Source organism: Pholis gunnellus, assembly GCF_910591455.1.
Source record: "Pholis gunnellus genome assembly, chromosome: 7".
NCBI lineage: Eukaryota > Metazoa > Chordata > Actinopteri > Perciformes > Pholidae > Pholis > Pholis gunnellus.
The window spans coordinates 19,010,207-19,025,553 of NC_136533.1; the positions used below are offsets into that span (position 1 = coordinate 19,010,207).

General features: G+C 44.2%; 1 protein-coding gene across 14 annotated transcripts in view; it reads left to right on the top strand.

Annotated features, from left to right (window-relative positions):
- mical3a (microtubule associated monooxygenase, calponin and LIM domain containing 3a) overlaps window positions 1–15,347 on the top strand; it is a 78,882-nt gene that overhangs the window by 11,852 nt on the left and 51,683 nt on the right. For 13 of the 14 annotated variants that reach the window (XM_079163057.1, XM_079163050.1, XM_079163060.1 and 10 more), the window contains exon 1: window positions 9,485–9,625. The exons of the other annotated variant lie outside the window; for it this stretch is intronic. The gene's annotated coding sequence lies outside the window, so the exon portion shown is untranslated. Of the gene's footprint in view, window positions 1–9,484; window positions 9,626–15,347 lie in introns of those variants that run through there. 14 annotated transcript variants of the gene reach the window in all.

The window sequence follows — 15,347 nt, forward strand, 5'->3', positions numbered from 1 at the left end:
TTTGTTTACAGTGTCAACGTAAAGACAGATTTGGTTTCTGTCCTTTGTGAACAGACTCACTGTGAAAGATGCAGAACGTGAACAATCATGGCCACTTTGTATCAAGTTCAGGGATCGACTGAAACCATGACCTCAGCCTGTCGTTGAATTACTGAGTCAACGTCTGCCCGTAGGAGTTGCAATTAAAATGGAAAGAGGCAGCTGAAAAGCCCAAAATGTTCTGCTGGATAAGCAGCACAGGTCGGATCTTTTTTCATTTTATGAGTCAAGGTTATGTTGCGGGTCAAGAACATTTCAGCTGTGATGCAAAATGAGCAAACAGCACTTCAGCCCAGCCTATGTTGTCTTATGTGATAAGCTCAAGTTTTTGATGACAGATGGACACATTCCCTCCTGCAGACCTCTCCGTGTAGAAGCTGTATGTGTGCAGTGGTTCTTACTGAGCCTTGAGGTCATTGTGTAAAACCGCAGCTGAGCTCTGCATTGTCTCTGGCTGTAAAAGAAAGCTTTGCTCAGGACTGTGTTTACTGACTACTGATGGTCTGCTCAGGCTGGTAAGTACACAGCAGCTTCATATAGTCGCTGCGAGGGGAGGGATTGAGTGCTTGGAAAATGGGGCAAAAGAGAGAGAGAGAGAGAGTAAGACAGAGAGGGCACCTTGGCAGTGCAGAGCCGTCTACAATTAAAATTCTGCTCTTGTCACAAGCACGCTCTGTTTGGAGTCAGTACTTGCTTTGATAAGGGGACCGCTTAACTCCGCCCTCTTCACCGTGCTTGGCAGGTAAAACGGATGGCACTTAACTTTGTAATGTGCAGAATTCCCATTCAGAGATACTGTATTTATATTATTGCATATTAGCCTTTTGTTGCAAAAGTATATGACTCTGAACTATGACTATGAAAATTATTTTAAAATAAAGATGTAATCTGCAGATAGTATTTTTAAAGCCAAATTATTGAGAAATAAATCTCTGTGTTGTGTTATTTATATGTTGAGCAGGAGAGCGTCATATTATGGTGTGTCTGCCAGACAAACGCGCCGTAATGAAGTGCATCTTACTCATGCATATAACATGATACAAATTTCCCTCAAGGAAAGCATGAGAGTTTGAGTTGAATCAGCCGAGTGTTACTATTATATAACTGGAGCCGTGGCGTCTAAAACAAGTCCATTATCATAACTAATGACGTTTTGTAATGAGGTAAATATGCAACATATGCTTCATGTCGGCCGGTTCTCTGTTGCTCTGTTGTCAACTGAACCATCAAGTAAACAGTCATGTTTACACTATAACCTTGTGGTACGATGTCGTTCACCTTATTAAACCATCTAATTCCCTGGATTTAGGTGCAATTACCCATTTCCATGCTCTGTTGTGTCTGGCATGTCTTTCCTCTGCCAGCGTATTGACTTCAGTGAGGCAGGCTTGATGACTGATCCTATTAAATTAAGATTAGGTTTTATTAAGATTACAGTCTGTAGAAGGGGACAACAGCGTGAGTAAAACAGGAGTCCAGCATACTTTACCAGCCATTAGAGTGAATGGAACAGTATGTGTTTAATCTTTAATGAGCAGAGCTAACGCCTTCACTGTAACTGCTTTTTCCTGTGCATGTGTGAACAGACATTATGGGCTGTTGGGCCCTGCAGAACCATAAAATGTGATGACGGCCTGCATTTTCACGGGTGTACATATAAACACAGAACTGAAGTGACGATTCTAGATGTTTTTTCCCAACAGACAGAAGACGTTTTGTGTGTATAATATCGTATATATTTTCCCACCACGCTGTGTCGTTCTCCCACCTCAAACGGGGTATGTTTGGCAACATCGTAGTCAACAGGGCTCTGGATCCTCATGCTGGCCAGGGCAGGAAGAAAAGCCGGTTGCCATGGTAACTGATCATGTTTAAAGCCTCGTCTGTGCCAGCCCGAGGGTAAGTGCAGTGATCTGAAGCAGGCTGCGCGTCAGTGGTTAGCTGAGGTGAGTCCTTGGAACGCCGTCGTTGTTCACATCTTATACAACTGCTGTTCAGCTGCTGTTGTGCTGCCTGCTGGGTAGGCGTAGTACTGTGAGAGCGCGTCAGAAATCCTGCACGAACTCAGACCACTCAAGGCTGCCCGGCTCTTATTGCGTCCACTGCGAGACAGATTTAAGTTAATGACTGTCAGTACATCCTGTTTGTCTTCCAGACGAACCATGGAAAGATCCATTCTCCTGCTCAGTACATTATAGTGACCGACTGTGATAGCAGAGTGCAGAAATGCAGCTTTCAGGAAAGTGCTTTAGCAAAAAGGACTCCTGTATAAAAACCAAACTGAACAGAATATATGAACGGGTTGGTTCAGCTAAAGAAAACACATCTTTTTACTTACCCCGAGTGGTATCTTGCCATGCAGATCATTTTTTTGTGTCCGTTTTAATATATACTGTATGTCTCTGAGATTTCTGCTGCCAATGGGGGAGAACTGAATTTCATCAGTGGGGCAATATGAGTAATATAAAAAAAATTGCAAACCTCTGGCAAGTAAAATACAAAAACTAACTGCATGGATATTAACCAAGTGAGATTTGTTTTGTAATTTGGGTGAACTGATCCTTTCAGATATTCATTTTTTTTCTCTGTCTACGAATAAGCAACTAGCGTCTTAAATGGTGTACTGTTTTATTTACCTTCACTTCTCAGTATGGGAACAACTCAGGGCCAATCCAATTCAGACATCTATACAGCAGTTTACCTTTAACCCTTAAACACCCGGAGTCTTTACGGTCACAGCCATGCTCAGGCCAGTAGCGCCTGTGTTGCTGAGGGTCACGAAGGGGTCTGGGACAAAGGGGTCACAGCCTTGACTTTTGACTCTTTGAACTTCTAGCAAGGTTGAACTTAAAGCCTTCCAGTCCAGCAGTGCAGGGACACAGTAAACGGCTAGCAGTGTGAGAAATGTGTCCAGTGTGGCGCACTCTGACCACTGCTGTTCCAGTCCTCACAGAACCTTGGTTTGAGGTCTCCTAAACACATACAGTTGGATTTAGACTGGCTCGGACTGACCACAGACACAGCCAGACCTCCTGAAATCTGACCTCGTTTGTCTTTCCTCTCTCTCTCTCTCTCTCTCTCGCCGTGTGTTTTCATTCAGTAGCTTTTGTCCACTGGCTTCGGTTCCTCTGTCGGACCCCCTACCAGCACACCCACAACACTTCTCCCTCTACCCATCATGCTCAGGGGCAGCCTACTGGTGCTGATTTGCGTTGTGTTTGCACAAGGTTAGCGCCGAGGAGGAAATGAAATGTTCAAGTTACAGCCGGTAATGCATGTTACCTAAAATACTGATGTGATTCTGGGAAGACCTTTTTTTAAATAGATTCTTAGGAAGGCTGGACACATTCTGTCTGCCTCCGTGATTTGTCTTTGCTGTGCGCTCACTGGGAATTCAGATAATATATCCATACATTTGTGAGCATTTATTTTTATTCAGTTAGTGCAACAGTTTGTGTGTGCCAGTATACATGTGTTACAGAGCGAGATGGTCCCCTTGCATCATCCACTAGTCCTGTTTCTTACATTAATGACTAAGCAGCAAGAAAACCACTTTGCTCCAGAATGGAATATTATTTTTATTAACAACTATTGGACGACTTATATCGTACAGACATTTAATCATCAGACAATAAGGGCTTTGGAGTTACCCTGACTGACCACCAACAGGCTAAAGTTTGCTTTTATCCCATGAAATATCCGTCAGCCTCAGTTGTAGTTTGTGTTTCGTGCTAATTAGCAAATGTTAGCATGCTAACACTCTATGGGATGGTGGAGAATCATGTACCTGCTAAAGATCAGCATGTTAGCATTGTCATTGTGAGCATGTTGCTGACATCAGACGGCAGAGGGAAAGCAATTTGTCCTCGAAACCTTGTTTTACTTCACTAGTTTCTTTCAAAATGTTTGGTTATATGTGACATGAAGCTCAATTGCTGACTCATAAAAAGTCTTCACTCAAATATCATCTCAACGTGAGATTTCTGTTTGTATGTGCTCTGGAGAAAAATGAAGACCCCAAAAAGGCCAATTTATTAACAATAATCATCACAAGTGGAAAGCATCAGATGCCTAAGAGTACCATCGTCTCTGCAGTGGGGCCTCTGCCCTGTCGCTCTCTCCTCCTCCTCCTCCTCCTCCTCCTCCTCCTCCTCTGCAGCCCAGTGCCCACTGACCCGTAACCGGTTCCTGATGGCAGGCTGTGAACATGATGATACCGTCTATTAGCATCACTGCTCTCATCATGCCCTTCAGCATTTATAATGAGAGGGCAGAGAGAGTATAAGTCTTAATGGGGTAATAGCTCACTAACTCGGGTTCATGTGCTCTCCTGTCGGGGGGACTTGCTTTAACCTGCTTGAATCTATAGTCATAACTCAGACCACCATGCACACATGCAGGCACAAACATGTAGCAAAAGATACTGTTCTGTTGCACCAAGACCTACTGTAGTATTTATGCATGCGAATGCTTCACTGACGTTTAATACTTGTAATTTTACATATTTCCTTTATTACGTTTATATACAAAGTCTAGTATTATTAAATTGTATCAAATATATATATATATATTTTAATTAGAGTGAATATCAAATGTATGTGTGCAGTGCCTGCTGGGTGCAGAGGAACATATGGCTTTGGAGACAGTGGTGCATGTTTTATTAATGAAGCTCTCTGGCCAGTTATAGCATTAGAAGAAAAATGTCTGCACAAAGCATAGCTCTGGTTTCCTCTACGATGGTTCAGCTGCATTTCTGACTGATTCAGGCGGCCTCTGTACTACAGTAGATAAGATAAGCAAAAATGTATTTAATTATTTTTTGCATGGAGAAGAAGAAGAATTCTAGTCGTTGTTTTCATTTGAATCCCACATCATATTTTAATTTTATTTATTCCAAAATGTTTATAGAAACACACGCCAGAGGAAGGTGTGTATTTCTTAATTGCTGTATTGTTGCTGTACTGAATATAATGACACCCAAAGCTATGAGGTGTCTGGATTTTTGTCCAAAGTGAGAAACGTGTCAAAATGCCTCTCTGCATTTTCACTGTGACACAAAATCGGCAGAAATAAACAAAAAACTCAGCCGACTGTGAGAACTGCGTCTCCTCGGGATTAGTTGCAATACCTTTCAAAGGCAACACATGACATCAGCTTTGAATAATCCAACATCGGATTCTCCCAGAACATGATGATCATTTCTCATCTCTGGCAGAGCTGGACCAATCCCAGACCGTTACACAACAGTCTGGACAACAAGCCTGCACCATGATTACTCATGTCATCGTTGGGAATGAGCGTGAAATTGAAAGAGACCTACTTTCCCTCAAATAGGATGTAAAACGCCCAAGCTCTCTCTCTGAAATATATCACTGCTTCGATGAACATGGAAAGTTTCACTCAACAGCTTTCATTGCTGCAGTTCTTCTGCCAAGTTTGTCCTCAGCTTACAAGTCTGTAAAACGCTTGTAAAATGTATGAAAGCGGGGCGCTTATCATTATGCAATTATGGAACCCAGCACATGTCCATGGTGCTGTGCTGGTTTTTGTATCTTTATCACTGTCGCAGCTACGCATAAAGCGTGTATTATTTACGTAATCTATTAATTCAGGAAATACATTCCGGTCATTACTTGTTATCAGAGCGAACAGAAACAGCTATCTGCTCTGGATTGCATGTTTAGGTTTGTCTTTGCATGCAGCATGAGTGTTACTGTGGGAATAGGAGCAGTGGTGCATCGGTCTGGTTTCTGCAGCGCTATAAATAGTTCCCTGCGGCCCCTATAGGAGAGGTTGAAGTGTGGTGGGCCTGCAGGTCAAGCTGCCACATATCGGGGGCTCTCGTATGTCTCGTAACACTTGTGTGTTATTTCTGCATTCTGGCCCCGGGCAGATTGGAGTCCTGGAGCGCATCGCAGTGGAGAGCAAACAGCTGAGCAAGAGCCTAGCCCAGACATCTCAGACCAGCCCCGCCCATAAGTCCCATGAGTCAGTGAGTCAAGCAGGATCATCCTCAGCCACTTCAGCTCAACCCCACCTTAAAGAGACGCCCATTGTGTCTGTGTGTGGCTCGCAGGCGGCCTTGAGTTGAGGATCCCTCCCATCTGTGAACCGGTGGGCATGTTACATCACCCCCCCCCCTCCTCTCCCCGTCCCTCCCTCCTTCCCTTAATGCGTCAGACCAATCAGTGCGCAGGGTAGATACGGTCACGTGAGAATCCCCCCCCCCTTTAGTCTATGTTACCATGACAACGAGCAGTGGTCCAGCCAGCATCTTGCTGTGGTGAGAAGAAAGAGGGGAGAAGGCGGGAGGAGAGGCAGAGAAACAGACGAGGACAGGGAGGGAGGGAGGAAGATAGAAAGAAAGAAAGCAAACCCCAGCCGGAGGAATACCTTGTGTCTGTCTTCCCTCTGTACAGTGAGTACTTTGCCTCCATTGTCCGCTTTCATCCGCTTCAACGTGGGTGAAGGAGTGGAGATTTGATGCAGCCCATCGACAGCTGTATTTGATAATGGGATATGGCAGGTGCCTTTGAAGTTTTCGGGTATGACATCATGTGTAATTCCTTTGTTATGTTGACGTGTGGAATGTGTGCGGCCTGCCTCACCTTAGGCAGACAACCCTTTGTCTGCATGCTCCAGTCAGCGTCCACTGATCCTCAGTGAATGGCTGATGACTACCCTCTGTTAAGGAACAGAGGCGTGGTGGGGACCGGTGCTCAGCGCAATTGGAAGCGGTTTCATAATGTGGCGAAACTCCCTCTGATGTATTGTGAGCCGGCAGAGAGCCATCCTGCTCCTGACTCCTGATCCCACTCGTTTTTTTTTCCCCAGTGTTGTTTTTTTTTTCTTTATCGCATACTCTTCCAAGTCTTCCTCTTTTTCTCTCTCTCTCTCTCTCTCTCTCTCTCTCTCTCTCTCTCTCTCTCTCTCTCTCTCTCTCTCTCATTTTCACACAAGCAGACCCGGTTGACATCCCGCGTCCACTGAGGTTAATTAGCAAATCCGTACAAATCCAACTAGGACAGCTTGTTCTGATTGGAGACTTCATATGTAACGTCCTTATGGTGGTGGAGACAGCAGGCTTTCCTGGCTGCAAGTCCTCTCACAGTCAAAATGCTGCTGCTTTGAATTAGCATGGGTTTGAACCTCATATTAGTATCACAATGCCATGTGAGAGATGTGATGCAACGCTAATGTTTTCAATTACATGAGATAGAGCTACATTGTTGGTAGGCACATAACCTCAACCGCAGTTTGTTTTCTTCATCTTTCAACTCTGTGACTGACTGACTAAATATTTTAATGATAACTTTAAGAAATCCTTGTTTTGAGTTGCAGGGAATTATAGAGCGAGTGTACACTTACACAGGTATGCAGCGGTACAGAGCACAATTCACCGTATGCTACAAGAGGAAGTGAATGTTTTTTTACCATCCGAAAAGAAAGCATTACATAACCCTCGTAATAAGCAAGTCTGGAGCTAATGATCATTTTATTTTTCGACAAAGGGCAGACATTGCCTGTGAACACAGTATTTTATTTGAGGCAAAATACATTTCACTGCTGAACCGATCCTTTATGATCTAACCCATAATAATCTAGTATCTAGCATTATATTGTGCCTAATTCAATACATATCCCAATCTCTTCTCTTATCTATAATTCTGCTAAATGTCCCTGTACTTTTTCCTCCAAATATGTAGGCAGGACAGATGTTATGCGCAGAAGTCTTTTTGAATCTCTGACCACGTGATGCGGTCTGTTGACTGAACAACAATAATATAGCACTGATCCTTCCACGTGGCTTGACTTCAACTTGAAGTTTACACAACATCTTTGTGAGAGATAACAAAATGCCACGCGTCACTGTGTGCCCTCAATAACCAGCCACACAGGCCTATCTGTCCAGAGACACGAGGTGACAGGAAGGCGTCCGTCTCGCTGGACGTGTAATGTGCAGTGAGCTGATAGTAGTAGAAAGGTTCCTCCTTCCAGCTTTGTACTCAGAACACAGATAAAAGCCTGTTTCGGATCAAAGTGGATGAACCTTGTCTAAAGTCATATATTGAGATTCCTCTGTTTTTGCCTGGGATCCAGATGTTGGCAGTGGCACGTTTAAAGCAGCAGTGACTTTGATAGTTGAGTGGGTTCTACAAAGGGCCTGCATGTCATTGGCCTTTCCTTTGAACCAGCCAAGACACTTAGGATAACCATGACAGCTTTTAATAGGTTCTTTGCTGTCCGGATTGCTATGTCGTTGATTTGTAGGCTACAATATGTTTTCTGTACTATGAATATAAGTCTTGGATTGTGTCTTGATTGAGACAGAACAAAGCAGTGCATCAGTGATGCATATTTCTCTCCGTGGGAAGTAACCAGAGACTCACTATGCTGTTTTCCATGTGATGTCTTGCCATTTGAAAGCGATTGTTTGAAACTTATTATTATCCCAAGTGTTTTTTTCCACTAAGGCAAATTTCAGCCACTCAGAAACCACAGCACAGTCCATGTCTATGCTTTGTTAGAAAACAAACAAATGGGCTTTGGAATTCAGTGGGAATTATATTTTTCAAGATTCAATATACAGTGGAAAAGACACTTGCAGAGAGACGCAACAAACCCATTGAACCCGAGGAATTAGATTCATGACTCATGCATCCAATGAAATGACTTATCCCTTCCCTTAATGCTGCCTATACAGATGGCCATTTTAATTTCAATCCCAACAAGACTAAACATACGTGACATGCGTTTAAGTAGACTCACAAATCTCATAACAATTGATCTTATTGAAATCTAATGGATGGGTTATCACTCAATGTTCTGCGCATCATCACTATTAATAATTCATCATTAAGCTCTCTTCAGGAACCGCTGTTGACACTAACCTGTCTAAACGTGTCATGTCAAGTCGAGTCAGTATTTATTTAGGGTGCACAATCACACACGAGGTATCAAGGAGTACCTTGCAGTAAACGAGAATTGTAATAAAATCTCTGCAATTGGGCTATCGTGTAAGATGCCGCCCGCCTGTCCTTGTTGTGTGAACCAGTTTTATTATTTGTCACACCACGTGAAGGCAGCCGTACTGCTGCGTCACGTTGGAAGAGACCAATCGGATTAAACTGAGTTAAAACGCGCAGGCTCAATCCAAGGAGTAGTGTGGGGGGGGGGGTTATAACTCACATCTTCAAATAAATCCGGACGCACCCTTACATGACACCGTGTCTTCTAAATATAACATAAGAAGGGATATTAGTACTATGCTTTCACATGATTTACGTTGAAATAAATAAGACTGCGACGTTTCGGTAACGTGTTGTTATTTATAGACGTGCTCGCTCCCCCCCTCCTTGTCGTGGTTATGGTTTCGACCGATCCCTCTCTGTCAGTTTCAAGTCGCGCCTTCTCCTCTGCCGTGTGGCTCCTTGCTCTGGCCTCAGCGAGCGTTATACCTTCTTAAATAATACCACCAATAATACGCCACTGCGGGATTTTACAGGGACTATCTGGATCCACACGCGGGCATGGATTGATTCCCGCCACGTACGAGTGAATCACTACCGCACCGGGTTCACGCAAGGTAAGAAGGGATGGTCTGACTAACACGGTGCGTTTGGTAACGTTACCCGGGGATCCGCGGGCTGCACCTCGGCGTGTTTGGGAATGTCACGGTCCGGTGGTTTTAATAGAGCAGCTAACGATTTAACGACGCGGTCGTGCAATTAATCAGACTGTTTTTTTTTTTTGTTTTTTTTAAATCTGCGTTGTTCATGCACGTTGTTGAAATGGTGCATCAGAGGACATCTGCCAACTGTTGTTTGAATTCAGTTGAGCGACCCGTCTGGTACACACGGGACGGGACAGCCTGTGGAATGTGTTGAATGGTGCCAATGTGTACCCTCAAGACATGATCATATTGAAATATCCTCATCTCGGACACAATCATGTGGTTCAAAAGCCTTTTGGTCCTGGAAGTTTGTCTTGATCTCATTGGTCATCATATCAGATGGGTGTTAATGAATGTGCAGATCATGTTTCTAATTCAAATACCTCTTCAAAGGGTACTTTTGAGAACACGGTTATTAAATAGCACAGGCATAACTAAACGGGGAAAAAAAACATGTTAATTATATGTCCTTGACTTGACTCTCAGGGGAGAGTACCTGTTGTTATGGTAGTGTTTACTCTTTCTATGGAGCATTTCTGCAGCCCCATACATTGCTTTTAGCATCATATTTTACACACACATGCTGCATAATAGCATGGAACAACATACAGTTATTCCAAGGTTGTGTTAAAAACCGTTTAAGTACAATAGATCTAGCAGAGGCTATGTAGCAAAGTGTCCAGTTGAAGGCAAAAAGTACACGTTTTTTACCTTCTTCTCTCTCAGAAGAGCAGAAACTGGACATTTTCTTTTGAATGTAGCAGCTTGTTTTCATCCTCTCATCTGAGTCTCACTCTGAGTTATGCGTCACGTTTAAGGCAAGGAGCTATGACGAGATGTTGCTGCTCTAAGAGAGTGAGGGATGTTGTTGTGATGCTTTGGTGTCGTACTGTAGAGGTTTGGCATCGCGTTATGAGGAGCCCCTCTACATTATCTCACTGATGCGTGCTCGTATTTGATGCGTCCTGTTTTTGGCCTTGTAGTGTGACAAATGGCAACATGTATCATCCTCCCAGCTGACCTCAGAATGGACCACACGTCGACACTCAGCCGCGAGAGACGGTCTGTGGCTTAGTGGAGCGCTGAGGTCCTGACCTGACAGGACAGAGGCTCTTATCTTGTCTCGGTCGAGTGATGGAGCATTTGTTCTATTGATCTTCGTGGCGTTTCATCCACATCCTTTTTTAAATGGTCCCGAGCAGCTTAAAATGCAAGACTCCGGGCATCGTCTCTTGGGTCACAGGGCGTCCCCAGCTCCTGCAGATGTTAATTGGGATGTGCTACTTCTGTTAAGCCCCGTGTGTTTCCATAAGTCACTGTTTACCTCCTTAAAGAGATCAGGATGTGGAGCACAGAAGGAGGAGGATGTTTGCTCGGCAGCTGACTCGGCACAAGCAGGAACTGGAGAAGGGGTCCACTTGTTAGCTTAGATGTGAGGACGGTTCTTATGTCAATCAGATCTGCAGTTCTGTGGACTTGAATCCTTTTATGATTTGTACTTTGTGAAATATTTCAAAATGACATTACTTATGTACATGATGTAGCATAGGGTTGAGTGATTTGACAATACTGTACACCCTGAGATGAGAGAGGTTTGTTTTACCATCAGAGATTTGTCCACACGGTCTGTAATGAAGCCATTGTGAGCAATGTTGCAAATCAATAAGGAGGACTGCTTCATGATGGTGTTGGTTTTACAGGATTTGCAAGTCAATGTGACAAAGTATCTTGTTTTTTTTGTTCATTGATATTGTGACGATGAACTAGATTTACTGACTGTCACTCCTATTTATTTTGTCCGAGGTGTTTTTGCCGCTCTACAAACAGACACATAGATGCAGTTCTTCATGCTGCAATTCAATGGAGAGTCAGGTCTCCTTCAGTGAACGCATCCCTGCTATGTCTCCCTTTCATCTTTATTTTGGAGACAGAACACCATTAACAAGCAGTTTCCTTGTAACAAAGTGGTCTCGTGCACTACATCCTGAAAGCGCTGAAACCGTCAACCCCGTCGGCTGCATCTGTGGAGGAGGTGGTGTGGAAACGTAGAGGTGAAAGTGAAGCCGAGTCACTCTGACCCCGCGCTGACTGTCACCCGGAGGGAGAAAGTGAGTTCCTGCTGACCCCCGCAAAGTACCGCAGGTCTGGAAACGCACTGTTCGATGAAAGGACAGCAGGAAGGAAGTCCTCTTAAAAGCAGCTCCTGCTGCGTCACGAGCCGCTGGATGTTCCCCAGCTGTCAGGTTTAGATGTCCGTCGCTGTGGTTGACTCATCAGAAGCCCGCTGTAACAATAAGCCAGCGTGCTTATTGTAGTCTGCAGCCAGTAGGTCCTTAAAAGGAGTCTGTAACTAGATAACAATGGCGTGTTGTTAACTGTTTCAGGGCAAGCGCTTACTGTAAGGAAATCAGCCTGATGAATGACAATTTCCACGTTCCCCTCCTTCAAACGGCGTCCTCTGCTCCACAAGATCACGATTAGCGCGTCGCTGAGTGTTGAGTCAGACAGACGTTGTAAAACCATTAAGATACCACGAAGGTTAGTAGGTTACTGTTTTTCCCATTTTCTAAACGCAGATGATTAATATACTGGTTTCTATCACCGTTCCCCTTCCTTCTTACAGAACATTTCTTTTAGCTTGGCTTTATGCGGATCAGATTTAAAAGGACTAACGGCAAAGCCACTGGTTGATGTGGTGTGTGTGTGTGTGTGTGTGTGTGTGTGTATGACTTACAAATACGGCCCTAGTCCGTTTGCTTTGGTGATTTCTCACAGCTCCGGATTAAAGACTTACTTTCTTCTTGTAGCTCGCCGGTCAGACGTAGGCCAGTGTGGCGGACGCAAGCCTGGGACCAGCGAAGGCTGTGTGCACATGTAGCCAGTCTGCTGACCCTATAGCAGAGCCGCTGGGGGGTCTAACTTGAGTTATTGTTTTAAAGTTTAGCAACATCTAACGGTTGTTCCAGTGCGGCTGTAAAGCTGTGTCTCGCTTCAGGTGACTCACGGGTTGCGTCCTGTACGTGATACCTGTCGTGTCTCCCAATCGTTCCAATTTAAAGCTCCAGCGAACAAACGCTGATCCAGATGATTGCAAGGTTAATGGTCTTATTAAATGGAACTTGACTCGTGCTTCCCAGCGGTGACATACTTCTTTTTAAGCAGGGAGTGCTGCCTTCTGAAAGAGAAGAGCTATCACTCAGCCCTTCAGTTTCCCTCAGCTCTACAGATGTTTTCAGTGATTTATTTTTTTGTTGACATTTTGTTGCTCGAACACAAACCTTCCGCTCCATACATCAGCGTAAAGGTAATATCTAAACGTATTCATCCGGCCTTGCAAACAGGGGGGGGGCCACTGACAAAGACCTTTGTAACTCAAATACAACCTTTGGTCACGTGACTTTGTCATATTTGTATTAGCTGTGTTTGTGTGAGCTGATTGCTGACAGTCATGCCTGGTGTGGGCTGAATAGCTTATTTTTTTTTTTTTTTCGGCACTCTGCACTTAAGCTTGATGTCATTGTTATATTCTTCTCAAACGTTTGTTTAATATGAAAGTGAATATTTCACCGGTGGAGTCGGTGTCAGTCTGGCTCTGCTGGTATTTTAGAACGGGGCTGTCCTACCGGCCAAATTCCTTCTTAGTCGACTTAACACCCGTGCAATTTCGTCGGCTAATGGATTATTAGCAGATCGGAGTTTCTCGTCAAAAGAATCGCATAAAAGCACCACTTCAAATCGTGTGTTTGTCAGATATGTGTTCATAGGTTTCTTGGAAATAAGTCATTCAGTGTGAAAGGCGTAACAACAATGACTTGAGAGCAAAACAACAGGTTAGTTGACTGACTGACTGGAGGGGGCAGCCCCATGAATAACCCATGACTCTGCACTAAACCCCACAGGTGTTACCAAGGGTCAGGCGGGGTGTAGCCGATTTGCTGTAATGAGTCAGATCTTCTTCTGAGACAACGTTATATTCTGAAAACCTACACAACAGCTTGTCCTTTTTTTTTCCAGCTATCAGGCTTCAGGAAGCCTGGAACAGCTGCCCGGCCTATAGCCGTGAACCCTCCTCTCATGTCAGGCCCTTTCACTCCAACAAACCGTCCATCCCTCTAGAGCCCACATCGTATTTCACATTCACTCTCTGTGTGTGTGTGTCTGTGTGTGTGTGTGTGTGTGTGTCTGTGTGTGTGTGTGTGTGTGTGTGTCCCGGGGCCTTGTTATCTGCCTATCCGGACAAGAGATGGATTCTTCTCTGGCAGGCCTGATGGAGAAACAAGCTAAATGTTGCTTCCCAGAAGAAAGTAAACAAACCTACACGGGCCTCGTCTCTCTTCGTCTTCTCTTTCATCACAGTGGGGCTGGATATCTGCCTGAGGGTTGCCGGCGTCGACCGAAGCTACTCTTTTACCCCCCCCCCCCCCCCCCCCGGTGACTGAAGCAACCTGTGAATCTGATTCTTATCTTGTAATATTAGTGTGGGTGGTAACTGGAGGGCCTGTGTTTGGGGCCCCCATGAGGCCATACCTGCTTAACTATACAGAAGGATGCTTAGCTTACACCTGCTCCGTGCAGCAGCTGTCTGAACTACAAACACAACCAGAGTTAATGTATTATTTAAAGGAACAGTTCAATCTATTTGCTAATACATGCTAATACCCAAAGCCCAGGTATTGGTGTGAGTATCAGGACTGAAAAAGTCGGATGGGATATGCTGTATTGTATCGTGTTGGTTTAACTTGTACATAACCAGAAATAGATTCTTGACTAACTACATTTCATCTGCCCGGTGGCCTCTTTACAGGCACAACATTGTGCCAAACCCAATGGCTGAATGTTTGTCTTCATAATGCGGGGGTTCCCCTAAAATCACATGCAGTAATTTTTTGCATTTGTATTACATTTCTGTTAAACTATTCCTTTAAAATATCATTACTTAAACTTAAGGTAGGTTTCTGCTTATGCGTGACCTATTTTCAGCTTGTTGCTACAGTATCCATAAAGTGGTTTTGAATGGGCGATCGTGACCTACAAAGTGATACAAAGTGGTATTTAATGATGCACATGATGTTGTTATGGCCAATAGATTACCAAATGGAGGCAACGTAGGCATACACTTTAGAAAATCTTTGCAGATTTAAAGTAAGGAAATATAAAATGTAGCCCTGATTTCATCAATTAACCTCCACTTTGTATTGCTCTTGGTTCTACGACAGCAACAAGGATTTCCTGGAGGCTTTTATTAAAGCTTAATACTTCTCACGTCGGACTTAATTCTGCCTCTATGGTGTATCTTCTCCACCTCGTTTCTAGTTCATCCACCCCCCCCTCCCTCAGTCTGTTTACTTACCAAAACACGATTTATAGCCAAGCGCTTGCCATCTAGATGTTTTTAAATGTAATCTGTGCTGCACCTGATTTGCGTCTTGTAATATGTGAGTCGGGGGATTAACGTGTAAAGGAATGGGTTCTCTTCTGTGACGCTATCGGCATCGTGCTTCGTGGCTCTGTGTGGGTGTTCAGTTACCTTCCTACTGGATCGGCCTGCGGGTCAGGAAGGCCGACTTTCCTCATGGGTCCTGGGTGTGCTGAACTATTTAGTGGCACTTTGTGCATACGTGTGCATTCTACACTT